The 14,954-nt window shown below is 38.6% G+C and overlaps 1 protein-coding gene across 1 annotated transcript in view; it reads left to right on the top strand.

Annotated features, from left to right (window-relative positions):
• The window catches only part of ZFHX4 (zinc finger homeobox 4), a 149,655-nt gene that overhangs the window by 3,003 nt on the left and 131,698 nt on the right, over positions 1-14,954 (top strand). The window lies entirely within an intron of this gene.

Raw genomic sequence — 14,954 nt, forward strand, 5'->3', positions numbered from 1 at the left:
CAACTGACTGTATTTAAAGAGTTTCTCTCTTTTCTCGACTGGGTGATCCTACTAAACTGGTTGAAATGAAAAGAAAAGAAAAAAAAAAAATCAGACGATCAACCTTGAGGGAATATCTGCTGGTTTTCAGGGCTTGCGGTTTCAGGCGGTAGGAAGGCACACAAAATAAAAGATGGCTAGCCAGCTGTTTTAACCTCTTGCACCTGGCTCCAGAGCTGGGGCTCACCAGGATTATTCAGTTATTCGTACTATCTGTGCTTGAATATTTATAGTGTACGATCTAGAGATCCACACAGTGCCTTGTAGCATCTCTTTATCCTTTAGTCGTGGGCTTTTTGGACTTTGTCAACATAAACATGTATTCAATAGTTTTCATTTTTATGATAATGAACATAGAGAGTCAATGAAATATAGAGGGAAAAGTCGTAAATCTGCAAAAGTGAAACCTACCCAAGGAACAAAGAAAGGTCAGGTAAACCATCTGTGTAAGTCACAGTAATAGTACCTGCTGTTTGGTTTATGCAGTGATACTGCTTTATTATTCTCTAAAATGAAACTTATCTGCTAGATCAGGTTAAAACTAAAGGAAAGCTGTGAAGACGATAAATGGCATTGCGTGCGTCTTTCAGAACAGGGAGATGGTTTTGTTCCTCAATTTTTGAATAGTTTAGGTTTATTTGTGAAGATGGTGCACCAGCAAAGAACATATAAAGGGGCCCGAGAAAAATCACTGTTTAATATTGCAGAATTTACTGCTTCCATTCTGACCATGAGCCTAAATTTACACAATGAAATTTGATTATCTCTAATAACAATATTAGATCCTGCACTGGATGGATGAGAATTGAGGTGGTTTTGTTGATTGCAAGGGTTTAATGTTGCATTTCAGAATCTGATGTGGTTTAGCCTCCCTTCCATTAACTGGAAAACCCCTGAGGTTTTACAATTATTTCTTAAAGATAATACATTTAAGATTGCATTGCTAGGCTGAAGAAAAGTCATAAAGGCAAGAAGGGAAGCCCTTAATAACTCTTGAGATTCAGACATGTTCAGCAGTTAGATTGGCTCTGACTTCACCAAGGGTCGACAATGTGTCATTTCCATGAAGCCAAATTGCCCTCTGCCTATATGATATTAATGTGCAAATCAATATTTCAGGGATTAAATTTCCCTTCTTCATTTTTTATGGTTTCTACCTCAATAAGTCTCAAGTCTATTAGAAGAGGCTGGATGATTTAAAATCTTTCACTGCAGAATGGCTTGTCCTAGCCTTGTTTCGCAGACCGTTTTTGGATTTTCGTTATAAAAGACTAAAGGCATTCCAAAGGAGCTGATAGTCAATATAGGGACATGCTCACTGTTGTAAAGTCCTTGTTCGATTAAGAGCTAAAAAGGTATTGAAAATATAATATATATGTTTTTATAATATATATACATTCTACTGCTTTAAAAATATTGTGTTAATCACCTATTGATTTATTTCAAAATCAATTGAAGCTCCTTTCTTATTAGTGATTTGTTCAGCATTCTTCAGCCTTGTTGTTAATTTTCTTAAATAGCATGCACGAATTAATCTGCTGGTAGCATACGTTTTGGATTTTCTTTGAAGCATATTTAAAACCAGGCATTTTTACCTATTTGAGCTAAATGGTGTGAGCAGTTTAGTATTGTGGGGAGAGCCAGGGCACTGTTCTCTGCGCTTCGGATTCAGCATTGTTTTAATGAAGCTAAGGGGCGTTTTGTAAATATTTTATGATTTCTGCTCAGATGCTTATCAGCAATGTTGATTAAGAGTTTCCATTGAATATTCAGGACCAGTTGAAAATTAAAATGGAGCTATCTGATCTGGAAGGAAACAATACATGACAGAAAATTTAGGTCAAAATATGAGGTTGTGACTTTATCACATAATCTTGGGAAGGCCCTACTGTCTATCATTTAGTGTTGTTTTATAGTCTTAGACCATCTGGACCAAGTTCCGCACAGCTGCATGAATTTCATATGTGATAGAACATTTTTTCCATTCAGTGTGAAATGTTCCTTCCTAAAAACGTACACCAGACTCGCTTAATTTAGTCTGCTAAAAGAAATGCACATGAAAAAGGACAAAAGGCTCTTTAATCTCTGCAAGCTGTTTGTTTTTCTTCAAGATTCCTGTCTGTTTGGGTTTTAAAAGTCATGTTTATTGAGCAGATGATTCTGAGGTGTGACATTAAAATAATATATGATTTTTGTGCTAGTTTCTGCTCTCCTAGTTAATTTGCAGAACTACTTTTTATGCTTGTCAAAACACAGAGTTAATCTATTCTTATTTACAATTAATCTCAATAAAATTAATCTTAACTATGCCTTAGTCAGTAGCTTAAAATATCTAATTATATTCAATTAACTGCTGTCATAGTAATTAACACTGTTTAATTGCCTCTGCATATATTTATGTAAAGCTCATTAGTTACTGCTTGCTCTTTTTTCCTTTTCTCATTCCCATTTTTGTGGCTCTGACTGATGTAAAACTCAGTCTAGTTTTTGACAATTCTGGTCTTGAACAACCTGCGACAATGGCAACACATGTGTTCGTAACCTGTTATGTGGGGAAATATGTGTGTTTTTATATGCAAAAAGGGTACCAGAGCTGGGTCTCTGAAGAACTTCCAGTCCAGCTTTCCCCACCCCCCCCCTCACCCCTTTCCCCTACCCCAACAGATAGAAATATGTTTTCTAACCTTGTTGATAGAAATATGAGAAGCCAGGTTAAGCTTTGTGTTTATAAATGAAGAGCTTTTCTGCATCTGCCTTAGGGCTGTACCCAGAAGGCAGAGCTCTGCTGCTCCAAATTCATTCAAAGGGTTAAAGACTTGGCCAAGGTTCAAACTGAGAAGCGCCCAGGGAAAGTGCATGTGAATATGTACAAGTTTCATGTAATTAGTGCTTAATTATATTAACATATGCAAATTGTCAACTTAGGAGCTTGTTGAGCTGGCAAAGATCAGCCAGGCACAATTGCTGTATTGTTCTGAAACAATAATGGATTTCAAGTTGGATTGTGAAAACACATAACTAGCTATCTAATTTAACTCATACCATGGTGAAATTTCATTAGTCTCCATGGAGACTGGTTTAATTGTGCTGACTAATGTTCTGGGCTGCAGAATGTCCTAAAAAGAAAGCGTTGTTTGCCTAATCCACCTTACAATGACACTTGTTTGTACATGTTTCCCTTGTGTGAGAATTTGCATATGCAAATAAATAGTTTCTCTGCCCCATTTGTCATGGCTGTTCATTACCCATGAAGAGGACATTGTTACTAGGCTGTTACTGAGTCTCCCAAGACAGGATAGTGTCAACCAGTCCAGCCACATTCTTTCATAATTTGTTTCTGATTAATAGACCAGAGTGAGGCTCATTCTATTCAGGCCTCTGCAAAGGGAAGGTCAGTTCTGTCACTGAAAAGAGTTTCCGCAGCAACTGAAGCTTTGGGTTTTTTTGTTTTGGTTTTTTTTTTTTTTTTTTTTTGGGGGGTGGTGGTGGTTGGTTTTTGTTGTTTTTTTTTTTTTTTTTTTCCCCTCTGCCTCCCCCTCCTCCCTCTTGCTTTGGCTAAAATAATCAAATTTAAAATAATGTATTCTTGCTCTAAGGAATACCTCCACTAATAATCTCTAGTTTCCTAAAGCAAAAGATAGGAAAATAAAGGAGATTCTGGTATTGGAATATTAATCCTGTTTTTGACAGAAAGGTAAACTGATATAATTGCTTTTCAGTCGAAGGAATGGGGGTTTATACAAGTGTGAAAGCATCGGAAAAGGATTAGCATTTTTTTGCATAATGAAAAGCTCTGTTGAATAGGGCACTGAATGGTTGACTGAATGACTGAGATGAAAGGAAGATGAAAATGCAGGCTCCTCTTTCTTTATGCCTATGTTCAGCTCTCACTAAAGTTATGTTTGTCCAAGACTTGAGAAAACAAGCAGAAGCTCAGATTTCAGCAACTTGCTAAAGGTGCCCCGAGTTTCCATCATCGTGTGAAGTAATATGTGCGAGAGTAGTGCCGCGCAAGGATGAGAAGCGCAGGTTTGTACGGAGGGGAGCTCCAGGAACATGACAGGCAAACCAAATATTGACTATTGGGTATCGAGGATTCCCAGTGCTTTGCTTGGGGGGGAAAGCAAGAGGGAGAAGGGGAGGCAGCAGGGAGAGAAGGAGCTATTTTAGAAGTTGCCAATGGAAATTATGCATCGATGCATAATAAATCTAATAAAGTTTGGTATTCAAGGAAGCGGGGCTTAGTCAATATCTGCTTTAATTATTAAACTATTTCTCTTTTGGAAAAAGTTATGATTTCTGACTCAATGCTAAGTGTTTAAGTGGTATAGAAGCCTTGCTGGGGAAAAAATTACTCTCTCCGTTCGGCTTCAAAAATAGAGAAAGCTTACCGAAATAGAAATTGATACACGCACGAAAGGAGTGGGGTTTTCGGCCTGACTGGATCAGGGAGTTGAGGTTGTTGAAAACGTTTGGATTCCCGTAGATTCAGGTGGGAAGAGGGGCCTCGGCCGCCTCCTCCTTCTCCTCCTGCAGCCAGTGCTAGCCCCCACTGCCTGCTACTGGAGCAGGATCGGGCCCCCAGCCAGGGCTGCAACTGGTTAGCTGTTGACAATGTGATCAGTGCTTCTAATTATGTTCTCTCAACAGTAATTAGGGCAGTTAAAATACCATAAGTGTTGAGCCACTTTTGAAAGTGGGAAGTGGTTCTTTTGTACGTATGTAAATCAAATGCAGTGTGAATAATTATTTGTATGTATGCATATTAAACAGGCTCTCTTTTTTTTTTTTTTTTCAGGTCAACATAATTACTGATTTAGAGCTACTGTGGAAAACTGTTGGTAGTTAGACTAGATATTAACTGGTTTGGCGGATTTTTTTTTTTTTTTTTTGCTTGCAGAACACTTTACTTGTAAATGTGGGTTAGTTCAGCATTGGGCTTGATTTGATAATATTTAAACAGTTAGAGATACCTCTAAGATATTAGGATTGTTTATGGATAAGTGAAATAAAACTGTAAATGCAGCAAGTACTTGGTAGGAATAAAGTCACAAAAGCTCTCTCTTTAAAAATGATGTTAAAGACCTTCTATGGGGTTTAGGAATGTTTTACTGCTAACTTTATGAAATTCCTTAAAACTTCTTTTAAAGGAACACGCTTAGGGATATTCTTTCATTCTGGGAACAGCTTATTAGTGTATTTCCATAAGAAAAAATGTGTTAATTTGAAAAATAAATTCATTTATATTTTAAAATATTGTTAACCAAGCACCATGTGTTGTCTCTGGCAAAGTTCCAGCCACTGTAGAACTGGATAACACATGGGTTAATAATAACTTATGTGATGTCTGCATTCTTACTGAATGGGCAGAAACCCAGCACACTGAGATACTGGGATTCAAGATTTTACAGAATAAGATGTAATGCAGAATACGTTTAAGTAAACGGATGCACGGATAGAAGAAACTAAAAGGCACATATGGGGTGCTTTTACCTAGTAGGTAAAACAAAGCCAGCAGGTTCTGTTTGGTTGTTGTTGGAATTTGTTGTCATTTTTGAAGGGGTAGTACACACATTGAGAGCAGAATTCGGCAGACCTGTAGAGATAAACTTGTTTTGCATAAATAAGGGCAGCAGGTTTAGTCTTTAATACATGTTACTCCATTCCTTTTTTAAATAGTAACTTTACAGCACTTTTATACCAGCATTTTCATTGTTACTGCAGCTTCTGCTGAGTTCCAAACTGAACCAGAAAAGTTTGTACCAGACTGAAACATGGCAGTCTCGTTGAGGATTGACTTTTTCTGCTGAAACAAAATATTCTGAGGAGTGGCTTAACTAAGTTATATGATCAAAATAAGAGCTCGCCATGTTAAGATGCTGTTTTATACCTTCACGCTACTCAGAATCAGCTTTCAATTTAAAAAAAAAAAAAAAAAAAGCTCTTTAGAAGGTAATTTGTCCAAATTATATTTTATTTGCTTTTGGTACTTTTGAGAACAATTTTAAATATGCCCAGAAACGAGGATCTTTTTACAGACAAATCTGGTAGACTTGTAGTGACCTCATAGGCTGTACCAGCTCTTAAGAAGGTGTTACAGTCCTTTAGGTCAACAGTTCACAAACTAAAGGCTGTATGTACAGGATAGACCATGGTGACTCTGAAAACAAACATATAGGCTGCAGCGGCGATTGCAGAACAAGTGATGCATGCACTAGATGTGCATCTAAAACTGTGTTTGAAGAGACGAACGTTCTGCTTCTGAAACTAAGAAATCCTTACGGTGTGCCTGTGTTGATGTGTACCTAGGATGTGTAAACCTGAAAGAACCAGATTCTTCTCATTCACCCCTAACTAAATTAAGAATAACTCTGAAATCAGAGGAGTAATATGGGTGTAAACCTGGCAAGACATACATATTTGATATTAGTAGAAAAAGAATCAGGCCTTTAGTTACTGGTTGACAGTAATCCCATAAGATCAAATTTAAGAGGTCTCATCTCCTCTTTTTGCACTACCATTTCCATTTTCAAGGGTGATGTGCTTAGGGCAGAAGGCACCGGAGGGTCTATAAGAAAGAGGTTTTCCAGAGAGGCCGATGGGGGTCAGTTCTGCTCCTTTTGCCAGGTAATAGAAGAGCTGGGGGTCTGGGAGCGGTGGCTGCGGGAGACATGCTCCTCCCTGTTTTGATATTGAGGCTGCCTTATAAATTCACCTAATCTGGGATGACAAGGCACCTGTCACTGTTAGTGCTCCAGCGTTTGGGGGACTGATGGAAATCTGGAGTAATCCCAGTTATTTCCACATTTGTTCCAGAAGATGGTAGTGTAACGGATCAGAACAATCTCTTTTTTGAAGAGTAAGAAAAACATAACTTCCTTCTTTTCCTTCAGTTGTTGCAGAGGATCCATTGTTTTTTTTTTTTTTTTGGTATTCTGAGGGCCAGAAGAGAGGGGGAGAAAAAAATCCTCAGCTTTGCCAAGTGTTACATTATAGTTTCAAATGCAGGTGGTTTTCCTGTGTGAGAAACCATGGCTGACTGTCCACCTTCAAATAAGAGTTTCTCCTTTTTTAATACCTAACAATTCATATGCCTTCCCTATGCCAGAGAATAAGGTTCTGAGTGAAAAGTAGTTCCTTGTTCCTGTGGTTTTCACTCTGGTCCTTTTACGCTTTTTAATATTGAATTATGATTATTGATTTTGTTTACAGCACCGAGGGTTTAAATTAAAGAAAATGTAACATTTCTAAAATAAATTATTTAGCTGTATGGCAAATGTCACTCCTCAGTCCCTCAGTTCGTTTGAGTTGTATCAACTGCTCATGGAAAGCAATCCCTTTCCTTGCCATTGCAGTGCAGCCATCTCTGGGGTGAGAAGCGTCACCTCGCGCACAAGCACCCGCCAGCCACCCTGCTGCAGCACAGCTGTGTGCTCCGGGACTGTTTCCAGCAGCAGCAACTGATTGCTGTAGGGAGGCAAAATCTGATTTCTCACTGGGTTGTCAGCCAGCGTGCTAGGACCAGGCATTTCACCCCCAGTGAAGAACATCACTGGAGTCTGAAGTCCCAACTGGTCCAGCTGGTGGACCTCTCTCTCTCTCTCTCGGGATGGTTTCCCCAGCACTGCCACAGTTTCCAGTTGTCACTGAGGGCCTCATCCAAAGTCCAGTGCTGCCTCATCCATTTCCCTGGGTTTAGATCAGGCCCTTGCAGTGAAAAGTGCCCGTCTGCTCAGGCACCTCCAGCAGCGGAGGGTCTGCATTGCCCCCTTGGCCCCCACCTCGGCTAGGGCCCAGCAGGGAGTGATCACTGAAATCACAGGACAGAGCGGTGTGGTCACAACTTCCCCCCCCGCCGCCGAGTGGGTGGAAAGGCAACAAGAGACAATGGAGTAGAAAAAATGTTAATATTTAAATATAGCAGAAACTGGGAGCCTGACAGTAACTCAGCTACTACAGAGTCAATTCAGCCATCTGGAGATTGTGACACGTCCAAAAAGGGGAGGAGGTGGGGGGAGGAGAGAGACCTTAAAAATGAAGGATTTCATTCCATGTTGAAATGTATTCTCCACGCAGGCTGCCGCTTTAATGTTGAACAGCGTAGGTCTCTGAGTGGTTTTGTGCATCGAAGACATACGTACTGAAACACCTAGCGTCTCGCCACAAATGGATGTTAATGTTTCTGGACCAGAGCTGTTCGGCCCAGTGCTGAGTTCATTGGTCGATATCAGTTTGTTTTTCAGTGCTATCATTATTTTAAAATAATTTTTTGAGGCTGCTTGGATTTTTTAAATACATACAATGGCAGTGATTTATAAACACTCCTGGTTTCAGCTGTAGCTGTGCAGAAGGGATACATGATTTTAATAATTGGAGGCAAATATATTAGAAATCTTTTAGGTTCATTTAAAAATCTATGCAATTTAAACAAACGCTGAATTGTGTAATGGTTTGTCTGGGAATTACTTAGACTGCACAGTGTAATAATATTTTATTAGCTGTCATTTGTTTTCTAGGAAGAAAATGGTGATTTTTATGTTGTGTGTTATGTGAAAACTTGGTACTGAAACGGGACAGTCCCCGAACGTGAATTTCTAGGAAGGTGGGACAGTAGTTGCCCGAAACGTGAAGACTTGAGAAAAACTGGGGTGGGTCATTTCTTTCCTGAAATGAAGCAGGGTACAGATTAGGAGCCATTAAGGTTTGCCAGGAGTTGCTGGTCATAGAAGCCTGTTTAAGTGCTCACTGTCAACAAGGAAATCATGGGCAGCACTTAAAGTGGCTCACCTCTGATTTATTCATAAACCTCACACGAGCACTTGGCTTTGTTCTTGCTCTGGTAAGGGGGAACTGATGCCAATAAGAACAGGAATAAAGAGCTTCTTGCATGGTCCAAAAGTGAATAGCACTTTATCTCAAAGCATGACCTCCATTCCCAAGATCTGTTGTGTTACAGTTGACTCTGCTAGATGTGTATTCTCAGATGAATTGCTAGAAGAGGTTACTACAAATATATACTTTGTAAACCCTCTAGATGTAACAAGAACTGTGTAACTGGAACTTAGGTTCTAACTTGACAGAAAGGTTGCAGTATTCATAGCGAACTGAGAGATTTCCGTTTCAGACAGCGCTTTATGCTGGTGTTTTTAATGTGAGTCAGAAAGCAGTACGATTATGTGGCTGCGATTCAAGCGAAAATTTTATATTCTTTAAGGGATTCATTTGAGAAATTTATTTTTATAAAAGCAGACGCACAGAAACATGAAGTAGTTCAGAGACAAAAAAAAAAAAGAAAAGGAAAAGGCTGACTTCGTTTTTAGGCATATTTGATTGCTGCTGCTTTATTTTGGTTTCTCTAAAAAAGGCAAAGTAGTGCTAGCAGTCCGCGATGGGGGAAGGGACCTTTCGAAGACGGTCAACTGCCATGTTTGCACTGGGGCAGAGGTTGAGTACAGTTACTTAAATCCCCAGAGAAACATTTAGTTAACGCTAGTCTCTTTCTGATCCCGTCTGAGTCTGGTTTTCTTTTCTGCTTTTTAATGAAGTTTGTTTGTTGTTATGTTTTTAAACTGACTTGCATTTTCACAACAGATTTGACCAAAAGAGTCATAATGGAAGACAGTGATGAGAGTTAATGATACGTCTTTGATAAAGCAGTCCTCGTGTGCAATCTGATCACAGCCATCAGCTCATTTGTCATGGCTGAAGTGAAAATGTCAGGACCAATGAGTGTATCAGTGCTGAAGGGGGCGAAAGGGCTTTTGGAGACACTTTTGTGCTGGGAGTGGGCCATAGCTTAGATGCAGCTCTAGGGAAATACTGGGATTAGCCAACTCTGTGCACAAATCCCTAGCATAACAGAATTAGTTGGGAAAATGAGGTTTGTTAGGGGAAAAAAAAAAAAATCTGTAGAACTGCTCTAGGCTGCAGCCCAGGAACTATGCAAAACAGTAAGGCATTTTATTAAAATAATTTTAGCAATATGAATGTACACACATTCCAACAAAAATCACAATTGATAGCCAACATTATAACAAACTCCGTCTTAATTCATTTTGCATATGTACGTGGGTTTGCTTCCAGGAAAAAAAAAAAGGACATTTGAAACAAATATAGTCTTCATAATCTTAAAAGAAGGTTTTCTGAATTTGACACAGTGGAAATTAATACAACATATTTAATATGAACTGATGTTGGTGATCTTTTTGCATGGGTTAGTTAAAATACAGGCTAAGGGCAATCTCCCTGCTGTAGACACTTCTTTACTCAGGAGGTATAATTCATATTGTAGGAACATAGTGACTGTCAAACTGGGACTCTGATGTGGCTGGCCTCTTCTCTCTTTGACTAGTCTGTACAAGGGGCTTCTGAAGAATATCACAGTAGGCAGATGTGGGATAAACTATTGTATATGCCTGCCTTGCCGTGATTGCAAATGTAAATTTTTCAGATCTCTGAAGAGCAAGATTTAATATCCCTTACAATATATTTTTTTTTAAATGTGTGTGTGTGTTCACATTCATTACAATAATTCTGGATACTTTTGGCAGCCAGTTTCTATTCTCTTTTTTATCCTTGGTGAGTTCACGATCTGAACAGTATCCTGCAGCAATGAGTCCTACTGTCTAACCCCTTTGCCCCTCTCATCATCGGGTTTTAATTTGTCACAGCTTAGCTTTCTTGGAAAACTGCTACTTGTCTTTTGGTTAAGCCTCGTCTTGCTTCCTGTTACATACCTAGAAAGTGCACGGTGCTTTTGCCACTACATTGTCCATACAAATGCTGAAGAAATCTTGATTTCTTTGAGGTGGAGATCCTACTTGCCAGACCTATTCAGCTGCTGCAGATCTGTGTAGGTGTTCAACCAGGCAATCCCAGTACCTGCACTATGCCAGCCCGAGAAGGGTGAGCGAGAGTGAGTTATTCCATCTCCAGTGCGTGGAGCGGTTACTGAGGAATTGTCTGAATAATAGATGTGTGTAGATAATTGTCTGCCTGGCTACCTCAGTTAATAATGGCTATTTGCCTGCGCAAGGGATATTTACCTCTTTTGCTGTACTTCCCACGTGTTTGATAGTGCAGGATTGGGGGTGTTTTGACTTTACAGATCTGTGTTGAGGGGGTTCAGCATGCTGCCAGTGCTGGGCTGAGAGCAATTTTTCCTTTGTCTGGTGATGCTATTAGAGGTGCTGCTGCAAGTTTATAATCTTTCCTTTGGATTTAATGGAAGGCTGAGATGAAAACTAAGTCTGGTACCGGCTCAATTGTAGCGCTGATCCGGTAGCTGCCACCTTTATGCAAGGCCTTCGAAACAGAGCAGAGCATGGCGGAGGACGGCGCCAGCCCTCGCTGTGCTCTGGGTGATGAGCATCTCTACGTCGCTACCGTGCGTTGTGGAGTGTCTGTCTGTGGTGGAAAGCTCTCGCTTCCTTTTTCTTTCCCAAAAACTCAGGCATAAGTTTGGGAGTGGGCAGAACTAGCACATATGCTGATGGGAGTGGGTGGAGAGCAGGGGCTGCATGGCAGAGCCTTAGGCTGTGGCTCACATACCAGGTAATTGCCTCTAGTAAGCTCAGGCTTCCTCGTAGCAGGCTTGCAGCAGGCATGTGAGACTCCCTTTTGTGGTCTCGGGCTTCAGGCCCGTGGTCTTTCTGGGCCTTCTCGTGCTATGAACGTGGCCACAGGGACAAAGGTACCAGGTAACCTCAAGTCTGGCATAGAAACGTGTAATAAAGCTGCAGCCACTAGCCTTTAAACCCCAAACACTTCTCTGTTTATGCCTGTCAGTGTGAGTGGCAGCAGCAAAGTAATTTATTTAATCTAACTAGCACTTATCTTTGTTAGGAGTCGTCTGCAGATTTCTTCCATTTCATGTACAGTGAATTGTCCTTTCAGATAATATGCTTGTACAACCGTTTTTTGGTTTTTTTTTGGTGTTGTTTTGTTTAATTCTATTGATTTACAGTACTGAAGTGAAATATCTGATACCTGTTTCCTGCACTTTGACTGTATATAGTCAAAGAAGCTGATGAGATTCTTCCCTTAATCCACAAGCCCTTTAGCTGTTTTAAATGTATAATTATCATTGCATGTCATTTGATAGCTGCACTAATTGCTGCCAACCATTGTCTGTTTGCACTTAATGCTGAAACCTGATCAACATCCTGCTTTGGTTGATGTTTGGTGGTAAACTTTAATTAACTCTTATTGCATTGAAGAAGAGCTCAGTCTCTGTGCTAACTAATCATTTACCTTCATTATGTCCTGACAGCTCCACTTGTTCCTGGTACTAATAGATACACCAGTCAGTAAATAAACCTGCAAACCTTCATGCCTTGAAGTTGTTCCACATTGATATTTTGTTGCTTAAAGTATAATGGGGTAAAGATAATTATTTCAGTTAGTTTTGTATCTCTGCTTTTCCAGACACCAATCTCAAATTGCCTTTTTCATGCCAGACAATATCATTTTAATAGTAACTGTAGATTTAAGATAACATTATTCCTTCAGCATGGTTCCTATATACATGCATCTTTTGAATCAATACAATTAAGCTTGTCTCCTGTTGGAATTCTTGTAATTATTTTTCCTGAAATACTTTTCCTGTAATGATATTGAAGTTAAAGTAATCAGGTTACTGGCAGATCATGTAAAATTCAACTCAAAATTGCTGGCTGCTTGATTTTAATTTGTCTGACATCAAGTTTGTTTGAAAAGGGATAATATGTGGTTAAACCAAGGAGCTTATAATTATGGTTGACATTTGTTTGTTTATAATGAAATCTAATTAAAGTTCATACATTTTAAAACACAAAAGTTAATTACTGAATTGCTCACTTCACTTATGCACAGCAGTCAAATTAACTTCCAGAGCAAAAAAAATGACAAAAGACTATGCATAATAAAAACAAAATGCCCAGCTGATCTTGGCAATACAAAACAAATTTGCCATGATAATATTCTAGAAAAAACAAATGCTTTATTAATAACTAAACTGTTTAAAAAACATCCTGTATTTTCACTGACCAGGCTGATTTTAATACAGAGTAATAGTTAAATGTTTAACATGACTTACAATACTCACAATTGTTTTTTTTTTCTTCACATGCATAATTGGAAGAGTCTTGCACCTTGTAAATATACACAAATGCATGAGTCTTTATTTTTTTGTTTTCTTCAAGACTCTTTCTGACGTCATCTGGAGTTGTAGTATCTCCCTGAGAATTGAAACGTTTGCTCAACTACCTGCCTTGTGATAACTTTCAGAAAGATAGTTGCAACATTTTTAGCATGCAGTCAAATTAGTATTAGGCAAACAAAAAAGTACTGTAACATTTATTTCACATTTTGTTTTGAGATAACAAAGAGGTTAGGTGAATACTGTAGAGCCACTTTGACTCGCTAGTCATTATTTGTTAGTTTTGCAATTCAGTCTTACCTTCCGAATGTGCTGACAAAGTACACAACCGGACTTCAGTAAAATCAGAAAGTTTGTGTAAATTCACACTTTAAAAGATTATGCTACTCTATTTTACATCATTGTTTTTAGTATACCTACTTATGTTGATGTTACATTTTTGTCAAATTAGACTTAGGATTAATGAAGCAAAAACCTGCATTTCTGTAATTATTTTCTTAATAACTGTGAATGCAAATGATCTCTTTCATAGTGTTTGAGAACAGGTGATAGATCCAGGCAGTATGATTTTTCGTGAAGACAATCAGGATTAATTTTCTAACTGCTTCTATTTAATGTGAGTTTAAAACAACATCTAATGTAAACTAACTTTGGCCAGAGTTAAAGAGATTAAATGGTGAAAGCTTTACAGATTGGGAGTATCGACATATGAATAAACACAGTAAAGATGATTTATTAATTCCTAAAATGATTGATGCAGTGAATTTCTTTAAAGGAAAAAGGAATATGGATTCAATAGCTCAGCTTTATATTTAGCAGGATTATTAACTTGAACTTTGAAATTTAATAGGGATTTTGGGGGTGAAAAGGGAAAGCATAGGGGCTCTTTTCATTAGCGACATGCTTGTAAAATTGAGTGTAATTTACATAACCTTTCATAGTGTATATTGTGTGTGTTATAATACAGGATCTGATTGATTTGTAGATTAATATTTATTTAGTAAAAGAAAATCAAAGGGATTAAGCAGTCATCATTTTAACTCTAATCCTGCTTTGCATAGATGAGACAAAGGGAGGTGATTAATGCTCTAATGTTCACTGGGTCACTATAATTCAGATGCACCTTTCTCCAAAAAGAAAGAAAGGGGAAAAGTTGGTGCCTCCTCCTAGTATCGGCAAACAGGAGTTTTCCAGCAATACTTTAACTGATTAGGCCATTCTTCATCACTAATGAAGTAATCACCACAGAACTTCAGTGTCAGGTGGAGTAGTAGAATTATGGTATGAAAGCGAGAATTAGAAGGATAATTACAGTTCATGTTCTCGTGTCACACCAATGTGAGCTGTTAATGTTCAGTTAGAACAAATACATGCAAATTAGGGTGGCTGGAAAAAAAAAAAAAGAAGCCAAATTTGTTTTCAGAGGTAGCTTAAGAAACAGGCCTATCTTGCATAATGATTACAATATTTTCCTAAAACAATAAACAACAACGACAGAAACGTACTGCACAGTAGCTTTGTCAAGCTGAGATTGCTGATCTTGCTTTTAAAAGGAGAACAGCTGCAGTGGTTTCATTAAAGCTGTGGAAAGAAGACAGGAGAGTAATGCAACAGTTCTTCACCATTACAATTAAATTAAAAATTCCAAAGCCTATAATAGCGTTATGGCCATTGTGTATACTTTCCCGTTGCTCCTCAGGATAGAAAACAAAGAGGCAAATCCTATCCTGACAGTGAAGGAGAGCTGATCAGCCTCAGGAGATTTCATTGTAAGAGT

This window comes from Chlamydotis macqueenii, chromosome 2 (genome assembly GCF_036417535.1).
Source record: "Chlamydotis macqueenii isolate bChlMac1 chromosome 2, bChlMac1.mat, whole genome shotgun sequence".
NCBI lineage: Eukaryota > Metazoa > Chordata > Aves > Otidiformes > Otididae > Chlamydotis > Chlamydotis macqueenii.